The sequence below is a fragment of the Manduca sexta genome, chromosome 20 (genome assembly GCF_014839805.1).
Source record: "Manduca sexta isolate Smith_Timp_Sample1 chromosome 20, JHU_Msex_v1.0, whole genome shotgun sequence".
Lineage (NCBI taxonomy): Eukaryota > Metazoa > Arthropoda > Insecta > Lepidoptera > Sphingidae > Manduca > Manduca sexta.
In genome coordinates this window covers 6,188,424-6,208,437 of record NC_051134.1, presented here as the reverse complement: position 1 = coordinate 6,208,437, position 20,014 = coordinate 6,188,424, and the positions used below count along the sequence as shown (strand labels likewise).

The window sequence follows — 20,014 nt, the reverse complement described above, 5'->3', positions numbered from 1 at the left end:
TATTAGAATAATTAAATATCCCTAATTCTTCTCTAGGCATATCATTCTCATGCATGTCTTCTATTGTTTCCAGAAAACAATAATTAATTACATTCCAAGCGATTACTGCATTCCTTTTGTCTGGAGGTCGCCCTTTTGCTATATCAATTCGCAATTATTCGTAATTTGTATTCTATTTTGGTGCTGTTAGAGTTTATTATTGTATCTTTTGATAGTTAAATCACAGACATTGCCGTGTGTAAGTCGTGTGGGAACTGCAGAGAAATACTGCGAATGCGCGACATCCGTAGCTCTTTTTATCAAGTAGCGACTGTACCGTTTGTACGTCGACACTCGCTATTGCAACGCCTTTTGGAAAAACTTAACTTGTTATATAGTTGTTATATAGTCTAGTATTGTATTCGTCTAAGATCAATATAGTGTTAAATTGTACTCGCCTGCACAAATCGTTTTGTCGCACCAGACTAACATCCGTTTTTAATAAATGATCCCAATATCAATCTTCAATCCGATTCCGAGGGTACCAATCAAAATAGCTCATTTGTAAGCATGTCAAAAAACCTTAGTACCGGTTCGTCCAGATTTGATATAACGAAAAAAGCAATAGGGGACCGTCCTGTGTTTGATTTTGCACATTATTTTATATGTAATGGTTAATAATACGAAAAAGAAACCCTCCTGCGAAAACTGCATTGAAATTGGTTAAAAAATGAGCCAGTAATTCATATTTCAAATATTACTATGTGCCGAAGTGGACGCGAAGTGGGATTTCGCTTCATCTCTTTCTTTCGCACGCGTCGTAATGCCCGATGACGTCACACGTGGTTAATGTGCCTCTTTTCTGTTTCTTGTTACTTACCCCTTCTATCGAAATTGAAAGACTTATAACTTGTTGATTTTTTACCGGATTTAAATAATTCTTTCTGTGTTATAATTTATATAACGTAAATATTTGATAATAATAAAGAACAAAAATGAGTCCGGTCCCCTATTGGGATTGTTCATTGAAAATGTTGGTTAGTCGGTACTTTACAACAAAGGCTTAAATTGATAAGTTTACGTAGTTCCTAATTATCACAGTTGTCGTTATAGAGAATGCAAATATACCATATATTTAAATTACTAATTCACTGCACAAAGAAACAAGTCTGTCCTAATTCCTTATTTAGTCTTTGTTCTTTGATGCATTTTTTTTTTAACTCGAAATATGATATTTGGTAAGCTATTATTTGCTTTTGTGTCGTTCTATAATTTTAAGGGAATGCACAAGTTAGTTAATCAAGTGATAAGATCTGCAATTATGAATGGGTTAGCCTTGTGAGTCATCGTACGCAAAGCGGGGTGGAAAGTACGGAATGCTATAATTACACTACGTAGGCTGAAGGGCGGTTATTGGCCCTGTGTTACTTTAGTTGCAGTAAAAATGTTTTTATCGATTTTAATTATTATGGTTACACCATCAGTACACTCCTAAATAAATTAATATGCCTTGGGATAATCAAAAGGAATAACAATATGAATCACGTTGACGAAGTTTGTTGCATTCATGGCAAAACAATAAAAGGTGGTCGCTTAAAACAGCGATTGTTAAACTTTATGGTGCGCTTCCAGTTAATCTCTAGTCATTGCAGATGTCCCTCAGACTAAGAGGTGATAGTAAGTTTAAAGAGTGAAGTAACTTCAAGCTCAAATGATTGACTGTTGATATTCGTGTAGCTATTGACATAGTTTTTGAAATTGTTAATAATATTAGGAAACAAAACCCACATGAGGACAGCCCACGTAATTTAGAGGAAATCGGAAAGAAATCAGAAATATTCACCGACATTGCCCACTCTGTCAACATTTCCTATGGCGCCGCGATGTCGAAACACATCCCACGTTAGGAAAATATGCCCACAAGCGGTCTCAATCCTAAAACTTGTTTACGCAGGTATGTTCTGACGTGACTATTAGTCAATTGCTATGCAAACCCTTCGATATATGAATTGAGTATCGAAAGTTCCACCCGCCACGAAATTCTGCAAGCCAGGATCGACTGGCACACATTGTTAGGACGCCGAACAATAAAGCTTAGCTATTTAAAAACACTAAGCTGTCTTCACTCACAAATAAATTAAATAAAAAGATATAAACCAAATTTTCTATGCGCAGTGAGCTTTAAATTCAAAAGATGTTGACTAGTTAAAAGAGCAAATTTAATATTAGTATAAAATCAAAGGAATTGTGACCAATACATTCCAAGTAGCCCGTGGCAATAATTAGACGGGATTACGGGCGCCGTCTGCGAAATGCCAGCGATGTAGTCTCGTTTCGATTTCATTACAATCACTTACACGTCTGCCAGTACATTTGGATCCGTCCCAAATAATTTTGTGTCGAAAGTGTCCGGTGTATTGGTTTTATTTTTGCGTTGTTTGTAATGCAAATCGTCGCGTACACGGTCAATTTGTTTTGTCAAGATGGGCTTTCTACGACCCCGTTGCGTCGGGCGACTGCAAATGTTCTAAACACACGGTAATTTCACCTGGTGGGTTTCGCGTGTGTTTCTTATTTTGGATGGGGGCTTTGGATTTGTTTTATTAACTTTTGGTCAGAGACCTGATCATATTTACCTGGGTGTGGATTGCTTCAAAGTCCAAACCCTACAGTTGAATGTCTTTGTTCAAACCATTTGTTAAGAAAAAAGTTTCTTAAAAGCAAATTATAATTTTGTGTGTCTCTTGTTGATAACATTAAAACACAATTTCTTGCCCTAACGTTATTTCTTTCTTAAGGACATTTTAACATTTACCGATTGAGACAATCGTGCCGTAGTTTGTTTGTTTGTGATAATTCTACGACGCAGGTTTGCTTGTTCATGATAATCTTTGGTCAAGTAAATATTAATAATGACTAGCATGTTCGATAATTGAACTACACTATTATATATCTTGTATAGCAAGTATTTATAGATGTATGTAAACGGTTTTAAAAATACACGTAAAAATACTGTTTAGGTTGGATACGGATTTTACTGTGTTAAACGAAAATTCTATAAACGAAATTTAAAATACTGTAAATAATAATTTCAAGAACTAAGAAGCAAACGCTCTAAAGGGTATCAAAAATATAATATAAGATGAATGAGACAATAATCCAAATTTCAATATTGAAGAACTAGCTTATGCACCTATAACGATAACAAAACGTCAGATGACTCTGCAATTTGTGAACAATTGTCTTCTTCGAACTGATTCAATGACATCTTGAATGATTCGATGACAATTTAGATGGAATCTATACTTACTTTTTGACCTACAGTTGGATACTAAAGCAAGCTAAACCATTTTCAAATCACGTTTGCCCGAATACGCGGGCGGCATTATCATTCGATCCGTGATCCGAACAGCGGCCCACTAACTCCAAACAGCTCCAGTTTTTTGTCACTGTGGCACTGACACTTTCAATACTTCAGCGGATCAAGGTCGCACAGCTGACGTAACAAAACGTAGAACCGTAGGCAACAGGTGTACGTAACGTAAACACAAAAGTAAACTTCGTACGGCCCGTTGTAAACATGTTCGTGTATATGTTTCCGTAGTCTGTAATTGTCGAAAGTGTTACAGTTTTCGTAAGGTGTAACGTTGGTGTTATCGGTTTTGATGTCTATTTTCGTATGTACTGTTGATATTTTTATAGATGTAAGAAAATCAACGTTAGAATTAGTAATAATACATGTTAAAATAGCGACTTCATTATTTTTTTAATTTTATTAGTTTGTAACTGTAATTTTATATTCTATTTAAGATTGTGAACTAAAGTACTGATTATGTAGAAAAAAACGTTAATTATCGTAAAATTCTATTTATTTTAAGAACAATAAAGCTCAAAGTAAATAGCTCCTTATTTATTCATTATGATAACAATGCGGTTGATATTAAATTTGAGAACACTGTACCTTACTAATGATATACTTAATCTATTTCACTACTGCCTCCTCTTTTCCACCACTCACTCCAGTAATAGCACCGAGACTGCGGTAATTTTATAATCATCTAAAAGGTTCCTAATTGCCCAGTAGTTACACTGACTACAATGACCTTCAAATCGGAACGCAATAGTGCTTGAGGGCAGAAGTAGGCAATGCTGTAATACCTAAACAGACTATCGCATATAAGATTAAGGAACCTACTACAGAAAGCATTCAAAAAATAAAAATAAATAATTGATTAGTTATGTAGATGAACATTGCTCCATTCATAACAGGTCAAGATACATGATAATAATTATTATAATTAAGTTTTTTGTTATAACTACACATTTACACCCATTTAGTGTTAGAGGCAGAATTAAAAAAGCAAAGCAAAACTTAAGTTCAAAAAGCCAGCTCGGGCTGGGAGGTAAGAGGAGTACTTCTATTTTAATAAAATAATGTCAAGGACGACGACGCGTTGCGGTCCTCACTAGTGAGGATAAATAGACTCTAACCTAGCTATTACCTACCAGCCTTTCACTAGATACCTAAGTGATGGTAATCCGGAAAAGAAAGTCAGAAAGAAACACCTGACTTATTATTTCGCCATCAATTGTCTATTATGTATATGTTTTATAATTTTTACTCGTTATAGTCGAATGAAGTTAAAATCTATTCTACTCTATGTTTGTCGACTTTGTTGCATTATTTTTCTTTCCAACTAAGCTGTTCCGAACATTTCACGTGTTCAAGCCGTCCGTGGCGCGTAGCAAACATCGGCAATAATTTGGCACACGACATTCCGCAGGTCCACGACCGGTGACATCATCTGTAGGTGCGTTGGGATTATGTAAACAGCCTAATAGGATGGTTCATTGCACCTAATTAAGATACGGATACAAAGGTTGTCGAAACTTCGTCTTGGTTTGGTATGATTTGTGATTGTGCTCCAAACTAATTCGCTTTCCCGATTCATATTACTTCTTTGGGATCGTCACTATATCTAATAAAAAAAACTTTTTAAATAAATACGGCAGTGAAAACAATTATTGTCATATCTACTATTTGCTCGTTTACCTTCTCTTTCAAAAAGATCACAAAATCTTTACCTTCGGCTTTGTAGCATGTTGGGCAATTGAATTAGCTGCATTTAATGCCCGCAAAAAAAATGTTTGCACCCCCAAATATTTATTTCTGGTTTAGATGGTGGGAGACCGATCCCCTTGGCTGCGCCATGAAGGCCAGCATATAGCTCAAAGCTGGCAACCTTCGCAAGATCAGAATCGGTTGCATTAACCGTGGTGGCCTTCCCAAAAGTCCTTGTCTCCCACACGCAGATGTCCCACGCCACACCTACGCCACTTTCGCGGCCCAATGCCGTCTGATTTACGTGCAGGAAACCATTGTAATTATCACTACATTTACTATGCGATGACTATTTAGTGAAAGCGGGATTTGATTAACTCGAGATTGATATGAGAAAGTTGTAATAAAATTGTGAATCGCTTAAGATTAAGTGTTAGATTGTGTTATAAACATTGCATAGCTAATAAACTATTTTAATTAAAAAATGTTTTGTCCCTTTTACTCGCATTTGTCTGGCGTAAGAAAGAGGCAGTACAGTGAGTTATTAAAATTCTAATTAGTCAAGATTAAATTATTGTTATATGGAGTTAATCTACACATTTATTACCTAGCGTCGCATTAGGGACGTGGGTGATGAATGAAATTTAAAATGAGAGGCCGAGTTTTGAACCCCACACCGAGATTTTCAAATATCAGTTTACAGTTTATGATACTTACAAGACAAGGCAGTCATGTCTAATTATAATTAACTAACGTTTTCTCGCGGTTTCGCCCGCGTGAAAGCCTTTTTCGGAGATGAATGTCCCGCTATATATATTTTCTTAAAAGTACCCCATGCTCTTCCTAGGGTTACAAACTATTTCCATACAAAATTTTCTCATCATCCGTACGGTAGTTTTTGAGTTTATCGCGTTCAGATAGACGAAGAGACGCGGCGGAGGACTTTATTTTATGATATGTAGAGATAGGAAGTAGAAGAAAATTTTAGATTTAACTATGAAATAGGTACCACTATTCAGAAATAGTACAAACAAATGAATTAATACTTTAAATCTAGAAAAAAATTATTCAGATATAAAAATACACTTTCGTGATAATCAAACTAGCGACCATTCACTCCTTATCTGTTGTACGAGGTCGATTCTACGGTCCTCAATTTACAAATCTCTTATCTATTACGTATCTGTGACATCTCCAGTAAAAATAGATTTAACGGTAAAGATACGATCTTAACTTGGCAACGGTGAGTAATATCTAAACCTGCAAGGCTGTATCCGAAGGTTGCGCCTGAAAAAATGACTGTAAAAACAGGGGAGAAGTTTTCAACGCTTTAATTATACATATTTTTTAGTTATTCCATTCATTGTTCAGAAGAAAACTTGCAGTGTGGTTAGAATGTGGTAAAAAACACGACACGATTGCGTTTCGTTTTATTGTGATTGGTTGAGAGACTAACACGTGACTTACGCATTGGGCTCTCGACCAATCACGAGCATTAAAATTAAACGACATCGACGACATAAAAGACCCTTTTATTGAGACATTGTAAGGGATAGACCTGTTGATAGGTAATCATCATCGGTTTGAAAACGTTCATAGTTTTAATCCTCTTGTGTTGTGATCAAAAGATATGATAATAATGACAATTTTAATCTCTTGTCCCCGTTTAAGATAAACTATCTCAATCGCCTTTTTTTCGATCCAACGTGAATTTGGACCAATAAGAGGGGTTTTTGGCATGCTTATAAATGACTTATTTTGACTGAAGATACATATAAGATTAAGAATTAAGGATTGAAGTTTGCGATTGGAGAGTGCTAACGGTTTATGGCTTATAAATAACTTATTTTGCCTGAAGATATAAGATTAAGAATTAAGAATTGAAGTTTGAGATTGGAGAGTGCTATACATTATTTTGTAATCCAAAAAATAGGATCCTTTTTATCGTTTATAGCAGGCGTAGTATTTATCTATTAGCTTTATCCTCTCATTCTGTTTTTAAAGTCGAGTAACCTGTAACCAAAGCCTAATTTTGCGTTTGCCAACTTTCTTAGCTACATAAAAACTCGTTCCGGGCTATTATTGAAGCTATGCGATCGCGCGTTTGTTGTGCTTTCCAAAAAAAATCGTTACCAAGTCATGCAACGTGATACAGTGATGTAAGCCGTGTAATTGGAATTGTGTATTGAAGGCCTGAGATGATTACAATTTTGTCGGTCTATGTCGTTAATATGAATTCAATAAGCTGTCCCAATTGCTGTCTTCTATCGCGGAAGTGGAGAAGTTTTATTTTCGAGATCAATTCGAACATTAGGATTAAGGTATTTTATTGATTCCGGGCTTTTGTTGGATTTAACAGAGCGTTCTTATGGTATTTCTGGTGGGTTGCTTGGTTGCTGGGGTAGTGTGTCGTCTAGCACTAGGGTTAGTGGTCTCTTTACAGTGATTCGTGTACTGGATGTCGCGATTTTTTTTTATCATTTTTTTACATTCCGTCAACGCCGGCGCGACCGCGCGCGCTGGTTGCGTTCACAAATTGGTATCATATGTATCGTACGTACGTTTATCTTGATGATGGAAATATTGGTACGCACATGGGTACGCCCAAGGCTTCTGTTATCGAGACGTTATGCTACCATTACCAATTTAGTAGACACCTAACCTGGCAGTCCATGCTCTAGGATTAATCCTATTACCCCCTCTATCTCTATCTATCGTTCTATTAACCTATCTTCGCCGCTCTCAAAAACCAATATCTTTCATAATAAAATATAAATGGAAGATGTACGTGCGTAATACGAAAAAATGGACTGATTTAAAAACGCTCTCAATATCTAACGCTCAAAGGCGTTATCTTAACATTGACCTAGAATCTATAAAAAGTTTCAATATGTAAGCTGTGGGCTATAAATCAAAAGCGTCGGTTTGCAATGTGGATTTATGCGTTATGGGGCAAAAAAGGTTCGTTCACACGGCCACGACGCTGACGATCGGTCGGTTATGCCGGATTGAATACATGATACCATCATAAAATGAGCATTGGAATTCATTGATATGAATTTGATCAACCTGTGTGTAGTAGACGGGATGTATCCTAGAGCAATTTTTTTTATGAGCAACCTGTGTAAGTTTATAATTCAATTGAAAAGTTAGATTCCGTTAATTCTAGCGTTAGTTTTAAGAGTTGAGTTACTTGACTTAAATTTTAAAGTATTAACTATTAGTTTACAATAAATTGTTGTTTTTGTCACCGGGAAATATTACGAAAATGAAATATTACGGGAAACATTACGGGAAACCTACGATTACATTTTGCAACTACTACATACACGATAGAACATAATTACATGTCCGATATAAATGTTGTCTATATATGTAGGTAGTTTTCCTTATGTGCATTGTTTTTCTAACTGATGATATCTCAATGATTGTATATTTTGTTTCCAACGTCATCTAATCATTACAATTTAAAAAGGTACCGACCTGAGGCGCTTCGCTTGTATCCCCGAAAATGGAATGAAGGTATGGAATTTATTTCCGTCCCAGGGTAAGATTCGAAGCAAGTGTATTCATCCATCAATACTGGGTACAAATTCTCATTACGTATAAATCGCCTATATTTTTACATTATACAGATATTTTTTCCCTAATAGTTATATACATAGATAGATATTAAACCATAGTATTATCTGGTTTTAAGTCAACCATATCAACATTTTTTTTTTTTTTTTTTTTTTTTTTGTGTCGCGGGGAAAATCCATTTACGGACCCCCCACCTCCGAGGAGGCGGGGAGTGTCGGACTCACCGGCGCCTTCCACCCAGCGATGCTAGGAGTCGCCCGAGATGTAATGGGCGGTCGCTGGGTGGGTCCCTACCAGACTTAGCGCACCGGAATACCGACTAAAAACCCCGCGTGGGCCATCATCGGCGCATTAGGGACGGCTCCGGGAAAACCTGAGCAGAACGCATGGATTGCGCCGGAACCGCCCCTGCGCAGTGCCGCTTTCGCGGCCCGACTCGGCGGGGAAAGGTCCGTTCCCCGCACGCCGAGCGTCGCTGTGGCGACGGCGACAACGTGAGGCCTAGCCCTTCACGCTGTCGCCCACCCCGTGGGCCGCCTTAATGGATGGTAGGAGCGGCGGCCCCGGTTGCCCACGAGGCGCAGGGCGACGGGTTAGACACCGTCGCCCCGACGCCTCCTTCTCCTCCTATGGCGGCGGCGGGCGGGATCGGTCTGCTCCCTATCCGCTCCGCGGCCTCCTTCTGCGACATGGCACGCTCGCAGAAGGAGGCCATAGCTCGCCACGACCTCCGACTGCGGACCATGGCGGCGACCACGGTCGGCAACGAGAGGTCGCTTCCGATGACGGCCAAGAGAGCGCTGCGCTCTTCCGTCCAGGCTGGGCACTCCTCGAGAGTGTGTTGGGCCGTGTCCTCGCGGCAGTTGCCACAGTGGTGGCACGCGGCGGACTCCTCCTTCCCGGCTATGCGACACAGGTATGCACCGAAGCACCCGTGCCCGGTGAGCACCTGCGTCAGCCGGAATGTCGGCGCACCGTGGCGCCTGTCCAACCACTGTCGAAGGACGGGTCGCACTGCCGCGACGGTCCTCAAGCCCGCACTCGGGCTCTCCAGCCTGAGCTGCCATTCCTCCACAGCGGCGTTGCGGAGGGAGACCAGAGTGGTCTCGACCTCTTGGGGGGCTAGCCTCTGTCCTCGGCGCAAGCTCTCTTCCCGCCACCAGAAGACAGAAGAGAGAGCCCGCGCGTCGAGATCCCAGGGCAGAGTGCCCGCCAATACGCAAGCCGCTTCGTGTGAGATCGTGCGGTAGCCCCTGACGATACGCTGCGCCACCATGCGCTGCGGTCTTCGCAGCAGCCTGACGCAGCGGTCGTTCAGGGAATTGGCCCATACGGGAGAACCGTATAGGGCCATAGACCGCACGACTCCAGCGTACAGATTCCGGCAGGGATTGCCAGGACCTTCGACGTTTGGTAGCAGACGGCCGAGAGCACCGGCCGTCCGTACCAACTTCGGCGAGAGGAAGCCTCAAAGTGCGCGCGGAAGTCCCATCGGCTGTCCAGATGAAGACCGAGATACTTCATCTTTGAGCCGACGGGTATCCGCACGCCCTCCACAGAGATGTAGGCCTCGATGGGCGGCCTACTCCGAGGCCCATGGAAGGCAAGGGCCTCGGTCTTGTGGAGAGCCACCGCGAGACCCAGTCGCCGAATCCTGCGCACCACCAATTCGGTACCGAATGAGGCGAGCAGGGACGCCCTCTGAAAGGTCCTGGCCGTCGCCGTCACGAGCGTGTCGTCCGCATAGCAGACGACGGCGACGCCTCGAAGGTTGGTACCACGGAGCACCCAGTCGTAGCCGATGTTCCACAGGAGCGGCCCGAGGACCGAGCCCTGCGGGACACCGCACGACATCGCTCTACGGTGCCACCCGTCAGCGCCCGGATACACCACGTACCTGTCTGACAAGTACGAGCGCACCAGACGCCGGAGATAAGGTGGCACCTCGTGATACCGCAGTGCCTCGTTGATGCAGGCCCAGGGCATGGTGTTAAACGCGTTGGCGATGTCTAAGGACACCGCCAGCACGACCCTGCCCCGAGCGACTGCATCCTCCGCCAGTGCTTTCACCCGCAGAATCGCGTGAATCGTGGATCGGCCGCGCCTAAACCCGTACTGGCAAGCGGCCAGATCCGGGCCGATCCGTTCGAGATGCCCGACGAGGCGAGCGTGTACCACACGCTCGAACAGTTTGCACACCTCGTCGAGCAACACGATCGGTCGGTAGGCCGATGGCGACTCTGCGGGTCTCCCTTCTTTCTTGAGCAGGACAAGCTTCCCCGTCTTCCACCGCGACGGGAAAGTGCCCTGCTCAAAGCACGCGGAGAAAAGGCTACGGAGCCTCGTACCCAGTGACTCGACAGCGAGGACCCAGACACGTCCGGGTACACCGTCGAGCCCCGGAGCCGAGTTTTGCTCCGCAACCGAGACACTGCCACCTGGAGCTCTCCAGGCGAAACCTCCGGGATATCCTCTGCCGGAATCGACAACGATGGCGCCGATGGACGTGGCGCCATCGGTGGAGGAATGGCCTCCTGGGTGGCCGGAAATAACGCCGCGACAACGTCCGTCACCAGATCGGCTCGGAGACTCTGCGTCAGCGGGGCGCCCACGGGCGGAGCTTGCTCAACGCCATGCGGTACGGGCGTCCCCACGGGTCGCTGTCGAGAGTTCTCCGAGACTCCTCACGTGCCGCGGCCTTTGCTTGCGCAATGGCCACCCGCAGCGCTCTCTTGGCCGTCTTGTGTAGGCCGTGAAGCAGCCGCTCCTGTTCATCATCGCCGGGCGGACGGGAATGACGGCGGCGGTGTCTGGCGAGTCGACGGCGCGCAGCCATGCAGGACGCGCGTAACTGGGTGAGCTCCGCCGACCACCAGTACACCTGTCGCTTCGGAGGGAGGCATCGGGCCCGGGGCATGGCCGCGTCGCAGATTTGCGACATTGCCCCCCCGAACCACTCCGCCTCCTCTTCGACCCGCACCGGCCCTGCCGGTACAGGGAACCACGCCTGAACAAGAGCGGCTTCCTTCACGGCCTCCCGGTTGAGCCGCGTAACGGCCCAACGCTGGCCGCCCCATCGTCGGGAGGTCAAACTTCCACTGTTGCTGGGCTGGTTGGTCCGGGGAGTGGAGACACTGAACCGTATGTACCGGTGATCGGACAGCGTCTCCTCCTCCACCAGGACTCTCCAGCCCTGGACACGGCGGGCTAGGTCCGGGGTGGCGAACGTGATGTCCACCACCGAACCCCCGTTGTGCCGCACGCACGTGTCCTCCGACCCCCGATTTAGGACGACCAGTCCTGAGGAGATCGCCCATTCCTCCAGGGCCCTACCCCGCGCGTCCGTCACCGACGAACCCCAGGCCAAGGATTTGGCATTGAAGTCGCCGGCGACAAGCACAGGGCGGGGCTGGCTGCTTTGCACCACCAGGGTTCCCAGCCGAATGAGAAAACTCTCAAATTCGGCTAGGGATCTGTTGGGGAGAAGTAGGCTCCCACTACCCACACCCCCAACAGAACCGCCACACATCCGGTACCCTTCGCTACTTTTTTTCGAAGGGCGGGGAGCCGGCGGCACCCCGGTGATGACAGCCACCGAGCCGTCGGAGTCCCCTGCCCAGTCATCCCGGGGGGGAACGAAATACGGCTCGCTGACTACAGCCACGTGGATTGACCACTGCGCCAGGCTCTGAACAAGCAAGTCCTGCGCTCTGGCGCAGTGATTGATGTTCGCCTGGAGGAAATGTTTTTGTGCCATGATTTAATGGGCGATCTCCATCTCCACTGGGTGGGACGGTTGCGGACGCGTCACAACTTCAGCACCTCCTCCGCGACGGTTGCGGGAGGGGTCGAAGAGGCGACGCAATCCTTGCCGCCCACCCTGTGCCCCGCGGGTTTGCCGGCAGCTGCGCACACTGCGCAATGCGGCTCCGCGGAGCAACCCTTGGCCTTGTAGGCCCTCAAGACCGCAACGGTAGCAGATCCCGCTGCGGTCCACCCCTGCGGTGCATTTAGCACCTACGTGCCCCCGGCAAAGGCACCTGTAACACCTTTGGGGCCTCGGCTCAAGGAGCCGGACCCCGGCGGACACGAAGCCTACCAGGACGCGTCCTGCCCTGGCGACCTTATCCGCCACCTTTGCCGGGCACTGGGCCCACGCGGCGCCCAGACCCGAGTGCTCGATCTTGACCTGGCCCACCTTCAGGTCCTCGATCGAACACTCTCCGATTTTGGCGATAGCCGTTGCGACATCGTCAGGGGTGACGGACTCGTCAAGCCCTGAGATGCGCAGCTCTGCCGTCATGACGGGCCGGGAGACGCGAACGTCTTCCAACCCACAGAGCGCCTCCCTCATTTTGATGACGAGGGAGTCGGCTTTCGCCTCGGACTCAGGTCCGGGCACCTCGAAAAGGCACCACCTTCTGCCTCTGGCCGGCATTTGGGGCGTTCGGCTTCGGCCCGGTCCTCCTCTTGTTCCTCTTCCCCCTGCCGCCCCGGTTACCCACCACTGTCCACCCTTCTTCCACTGTTGTGGGGGCCGGAGCGGATTGAGGCAGAGGCGTCGCCGCTCTCCTCCTGGACCCCCGCATACGCCGACGCGGCGGGCGTTGGGCAGGCTCCTCGGCCACAGGTGTGGCTGCAGGAGCGGGGGCCGAGGCGGGAGCTGGAACGTCAGCAGATCTGGGCGGAGCCGCGAGTGTTGCTGCTGCCCGACTCCTCCTCTCCCCGACGGCTGGCCAGGACGGGCCAGACACCACCGACGCCACTGACGAGCGTGGGAAGGGCGCTGGGGCGAGTTTGGCCGAGATCGCCTCGAGCGTTTTCTCCATGAGAGCTTCCATCCGTCTCTCATGCCGCTCGAGGCGATCCTCCTCCTTTTTCTTAGAGGCCGCCTTCGGCTCCCTGGAGCGGTCGCCGGCCACAAAATCCTCGAGGATTTTGTTCTGGGTGGCCAAGGCAGCCTCCAGTGCCGTCACCTTCCGCTCGAGGGAGGCTATTATGGCCTCCAGTCTCGCGGTTTCCGCGGAGGAGGGCTCTTCCGCGCGCTCCTGCAGCTTGGCGGCATCCTCCCTGAGAGCCTTCACAAACGTCCCTTTGAGGTTCCGGGACGCTTTTGAGACGTGACGGATGTTCTCCGCCACCTCAAGGAGGAGGTTCTTTGTGGGAACCTTTGCCGACTTTGGCGCCGCAATTTTCGGGCAGGGCGCCACGATCCTCACTTCCTGGAGCGCTGTCTCCTCCTCCACTGCGCGGGCGGCTTCGGCCACACGTTCCTCCCTCAGGGCCGACTGGTAAGCCTCCCTAATCCCGGCCACGGAGTCATCCTCCTCCGTATCCGAGGCTGAGGCCCCACACAATTTTTTGGCAGCGGCGCGCAATACTGGGTCCGTTGCGCTGCCACTGCCACTCGTGCGGACTCCCCGCGGCCTTTTGAGGCCGGCTTACGGGGTTGCCGCGCCATTCGCCTAGGTAGCCGCGAAGAGTCACTGCTCGGCTCGGACTCGCTCAGGATCCGGGCCGGCGCGCGCCTCCTAGCGGCCACCGCCTTCCCTGGCTTAGAGCCACTACCACCGCGCATCTCGGCAGTCGAGGTGGAGGCAGTGTTACGCCCAGTCGCCAACGTAATGTCGCGGTCGGAGAGCAACTCTACCTCGACAGTGCACTCCTTTTTTTTTATTATTTTTTTTTGGGTTTCCATCTTATTCCCACGAGTATGGGGGAAATAACGGTCCGCCCAGGCAGTGCCCCCTGTACCTGGGTAAGCCTAGCGTAACCCGCGCAGAGTGTCGGCCGGTACTCTGGCGGGGGTCGCACTCGGGACCGAACTACCCATCGGCCATGCATCCCCTCGCGGTGCGCCGCCGCTTGGGATTCGGGGTGATTTTTTTTTATAGAGGTTTTCTTCCTCGCGGTCCGGGCGGTTAAGCCAAGACCCTCGGTCCAGTGGGAGCGCGAGACATATCCACAGACCTCCACACCAGATTACGATCTGCGACGGCGACAATGGGAGAGGGAGTCCCCCACTGCCTGCTCGGGGCGGGATGAGCGCACACCGAGCCCGTCGACACCCCCGGACAGAACCGGGAGCCGCCCGAGATGGGCCCACCTCGTCCGAATCGGACGACGGCCGCCGCAAGGGGCGACGACCGCCATCCAACTCCATTGTCAGGATATTGGCCGTCGCGCCGACCAGCTCGATCGACGCGCCGTTGCCCAGGGTGCACCACGAGGAGGTTTCCTGACCTAGCACCCCAACCATATCAACATTGCGCCAACTTTTAATGACAATTTGTTTGATATGGACACAGTAATTTATACTCGTATTCATACATTGTTTTTTTGTTTACAGGTACTAATTAACTTTTCATTCCATTACGATTTCATCGAAACGTAAGTAGACGTTACTGATATTCATCTATTTACCAATAGACTATAGTAAGCAACTAACATACATACATACATAACATCACGCATTTATCCCCGAAGGGGTATGCAGAGGCGCAACTAGGGCACCCTCTTTTCGCCAAATATGTTCCGTCCCATGATGTGATAGGGGGCGAGCCTATCGCCATATCGGGCACAAATTCCAGACTCCGGGCTGATACTGAGCAGAAAAACCCAAATATCATTTGCCCGACCCGGGATTCGAACCCAGGACCTCAGAGCGCTATTGTACCGGACATGCAATACAACTACGCCACCGAGGCAGTCAAAGCAACTAACAAACATCTATTTTTCGAGTATTTAAAGAAACACTTCAAACCTTTGAATGACCGCCTTTAAGTCTAAAGAGGGCTAAAAATGTTGTCGTTTGCTCACTACCCAGTACGCTAGAGACGTGGAATGCGCTCGCGCAATCACTCGCCGCAGATTTCCTGCGCCCAAGGAAATACTTTGGGTTCACAGGTATTTGAACTTAGACAAACACTTTTTATATTTAGTTTCTTTGTTCCATCATATTATAAGAAATAATCCGCAGTTGATGCAAATATTGCTGAACAATTTTTTTATGTATTTTAATTCAACCGATTCTAATGAATGTATTTGAAAAGTGTTTTTAATTAATTATGTCATTTATGCTATCAAATAAGTATCAAAGGTGGTAAAACACAAGCTTAATTACTGCTTAAAATGTTGTTGGGTAAAGCATTCTAAGATTATACATATAGAGCTGATATTGGGTAAATTAATATACAAAATTTTGTCCTCAAGCGACGGTTACTCAATATACGGTGAAATAGCAAAAAGCCTACGTAAAATATTTCATATATCTTCTATATCGTGAATTGCATGTTTTTAATGCACATAAAGGTATTTTCTGTATATATTTTATTTTTGTATTCGTATCTAAGAACGCTGATGTCTTGTCACGCGAACATCTATATAAATAAAAGAAAGTTTTGTTAGTTACACTATTTATAACTCAAGAACTGATTTGGCAGAAAATTGATAGGGAGGTAGCTTAGAACCAGGAGACAGACATGGGATACTTTGGTATCCCATTCCCACAGGAATGGGACGTGACATATAATGTGATATAACAAAACGAAAATTGGCTTGAAAATAGTTTAAGACCCTGGGAAGGTACTATCACAGGGCTACTATCACAGGGAAATATATAGCGGGACTTTTATCCCGGAAAACTCCTTCACACGGGCGAAACCGTAATCAAAAGCTAGTTTCAAATAAAACGACTTATTGCCAATTGTTAATAACATTTGAAGCACAACCAGATGGCTCCTAAGTAAATTATTGTATCTGGAAATATTGCGACATTCACATTTTAGCGTTTCGTTATCTAGGCACTGTTTACTACCAAACCCACTTAATTAAAAATATAATAAACGAAAAAACACTTCATGAACCATCCTATACTAATTTTTTTAATGGGTTTCGGTAACGGAACGAAAAACGAAACGGTGAAAAAGGGAATATCGCTATTTCTTCAGATACAATAGTTTACTTAGGAGCCATCAAACTTTGGTTCTAATGTCTGATCTATAACTTACTATTCTGTTTAATGTCTTTGTTTATGGGTGAGTTGTACGGCGTGTTATTGCGTAACAACAGTTCACGTGACATCACACCGTAATCCCATTTTGTTACGTTCTCGTGCAAACACTACGTACGATGCTGTATCTCAGTTTTTCCTTGTCACGTTATCAGATAACGGGGACGTATCATTGATGCAGCGTTCTTTTCCATCGCAAGGTCGCCAGATGTGCCTTTAATTAAGAACTTATAGAATTTTGGTATTACAGAAAGGAATCGACATGGCGTAACTTTTCAAATATTTGATTGTAAAACGTTACTTATATGCCAAAGTTTGTAAAGATATTTGGATGGTAGATGCAATGATGTTAAACGAAGACATGGAATTAAATGGCAAAAAATCTTATTAATTTTACGAAAACTATAATGACTATATAGTAAAGCCGACACAGATTACCTCAGAATAATGTCATCAGATTGAAGAGATCAAGGTGTCCTCCACTTATAGAGATTCACATTGTGCAGAATAAATGACATAAGCTACAATCAGATCTATACTTATAAATTAGCATGTTTATTTGTTGGTATGGAGGGAGGGACGTTGACAATTAATGTTTCCAACTCCACCTATCTTTCTATATGATTCATTAAAGACAAATTAGTGTTCCCTGCCGTGACTACAATAATTGTATTCAGAGAAAAACACGTGATAGGATAGGAAACTGAGTAATTTTTTGCAGGGCAAAAAGATTAGAGAAAGATACGAGTATATAATTTTTTTTTAAGGAAAGGTTAGCGAAGTTTTACACAACTAGTGCTTATGAACTTGGCAATGGTCTAGGGTATTTAGTTGTCTTTCCGCAAAATTTTAACGTCTGAAGTATGTATTAGGTATGTTACTTGAAGTATTGCAAGACCTTCTGAGAGCGTATATGTTAATACTGTACGTAGAGCTTGATATTTTATTACTATGTTATACCTAGATTATAACCAGTACTAACTATAACTAACAAAAATATACAATAGATTGTAAATGTTTGGACGTCATTGAGAAATAACTTTCGGTATGACAATAAGTGTATTTCGTGCAGACGCTGAAACATTGTAAACGTGGTAATCTAGAGCTCTTTGTTTTATTTTACTTTGCATATGTTACTGACACCTCATTGCCTTGAACTAAATATGATTTTGCAAGTACCTAATATATTTTAATCTTAGTGCGGTTGTGTTTGAGTTGCAAGGGAAGGTTATTGATAGTTTCTACTTTTAGTCATACAATTATTATCTCCTATGGATATGGATGGATGGATGGATATGGTATGGAATCTCTTAAAAATGTCTATTTCCTCGTAGTATAAGAGTGTTTATAAATCGCCAAGCTTATACTCTTACTCACCATCTTGTGCTTCTTCTACTCCGATATGAGCAAAGCACACGATGCTTGATTAGCTTAACAAATAATAATATGCTTACATTTTTCCTTCGCACGATCCAATTTCTGGAAAATCATTTTTCCAAAAAAAATTGTCTTTCTCAAACTCAAAACGTTGACAATATATCAATATTAATAGATCGTCTAATCTAGAAAAGTAATTAAATTGTCATCAAAGCATCTGTTCCATCCTTCTTTTTTTCAATGATATGACTAGCATATTTGAAAAATAAATGACTCAAACGTCTGACAATATTATTTGTAATAACATCATTATATTTGTTTTATTATATCGATACAAACAATTTTATCACGGTGTTGCAATATCTTATATGTCGCCTTTCCTTTGTTTGTGATGATTACTTTTTTCGCTTATCTTATAATTTTTTATTATGTGTAAAATGTTTTTTCATCCCGTGTTTTAAAATTACAATCCGTCAAACAATCGCATTCGGAGCATCTAATTTTCTAAAAGAAACTGAAGTTCCCTGTTATCATTGTTTAAATCGTTAGGTTTTTTTGCTTACAAGTAGCATCAGTTGTTACCATCACCAATAAGCCCATTTTACATCTTCCCGTAACTGTAGAAAAAACAGAAATTATATTTTATGCTTCCTTAGTCTAATTACTCAGACACTTAACTTTTAATATAACACCAAAAAGTTAAACTAAAGAATAATGAAAATGTGATATTTAGACTCCACCTTGGTGACGGAGAAAGGGTATTTGAACTCAAAGTATACTAGATAATACAGCTAAATATAAAATACTGCCAAAAGTTTTGATAGAACTATTTAATTTGTTCGTTACAACTCAGACTAATGGTAAACACTGGTTATTGAAACTAAAAAATGTCAAGTACATCCCGCACATGGCTCGCAGAATCATCGATAACGTTATCTACTCCGTTATCGAGACATTCGGGTTCTGATCGACTGTTTTCATATTTTTCTGTATGCACACTATCACACGTTTCTTTGTTCGCAATCAATAATGTTGTATTGTTTTTCTAGTACGTTTGAGCTGGGGATTTGATATGAACGTACCTTTGTTTCAATGATAGACGGAACATTATTTAGCAAAATGGGCCGTTTGAACTACTTTGAAATGGTTTTCTTCTTCATTGGTCTTTGTGTAGATAGATTAATGATTTTTTTATGGAGTCACTTTGAATACCTTGTCGTTCTCAAGATTCTGGCGCCAAGGACAAAATGATATTTTTCAATTTACTTAATGGACAAGTTTTTTGTCGATGTCGCTCTGAATGGACTTGTGTTGGCCTAGAGATTACTTAGACCTAAAGTTGGCTGATTAAAAGTGTTTTATACTCCAATATCATTCCTAGTCCGAATATACAACCACAAATATCGATCAGATAACGATCAATAAAAATTAAGACGCAGTATCAATTCCTTCGCCGGCTGTTGATGGTAACGATGTGATTATTCATTGCATCATCAAAGCACATACATAGACATGCGACAAAGCATCAGCTCTCCCCGTTTGGAATGGGTCCAAAAACGGCGCCCGCGTTACACGCACCCAGCGGGTGAACGAACCTTCCCACGCGAATTTGCGAAATGGACGCAAACTGAGGTACTACAGAGGTCCGTCTTTTATGGTCACTGCAAGATCAAGGTGTCGCGCCAACGCCTATGACGCGATCCGGCAGACCACTCTGACTACAATTAATTTTCTCCCTTTATAGGGTCATGATGACAAAATATGGACTTATTGAGATGTTCCAATCAGTTCAGATTATAAAAAGCCAATAACGAATACATGGGTCTATATTGATGCTATGTTCTAATTTACTATGAGTCATATAACATCTAGTAAGCTCCTGACCTGAATGTATATGCCGAAATCACACTTAACTATATATTGAAATTAAAAAGGAAAAGAAAACTCGTAGCTATTGTTGTAGTCAATCTAAACTAAGTCAACTATAATTGGTGTCTCAAATA

At 44.3% G+C, this 20,014-nt stretch overlaps 1 protein-coding gene across 3 annotated transcripts in view; it reads left to right on the top strand.

The window, feature by feature from the left end:
* LOC115443532 (myc box-dependent-interacting protein 1) overlaps nt 1-20,014 on the top strand; it is a 65,215-nt gene that overhangs the window by 5,782 nt on the left and 39,419 nt on the right. The window lies entirely within an intron of this gene.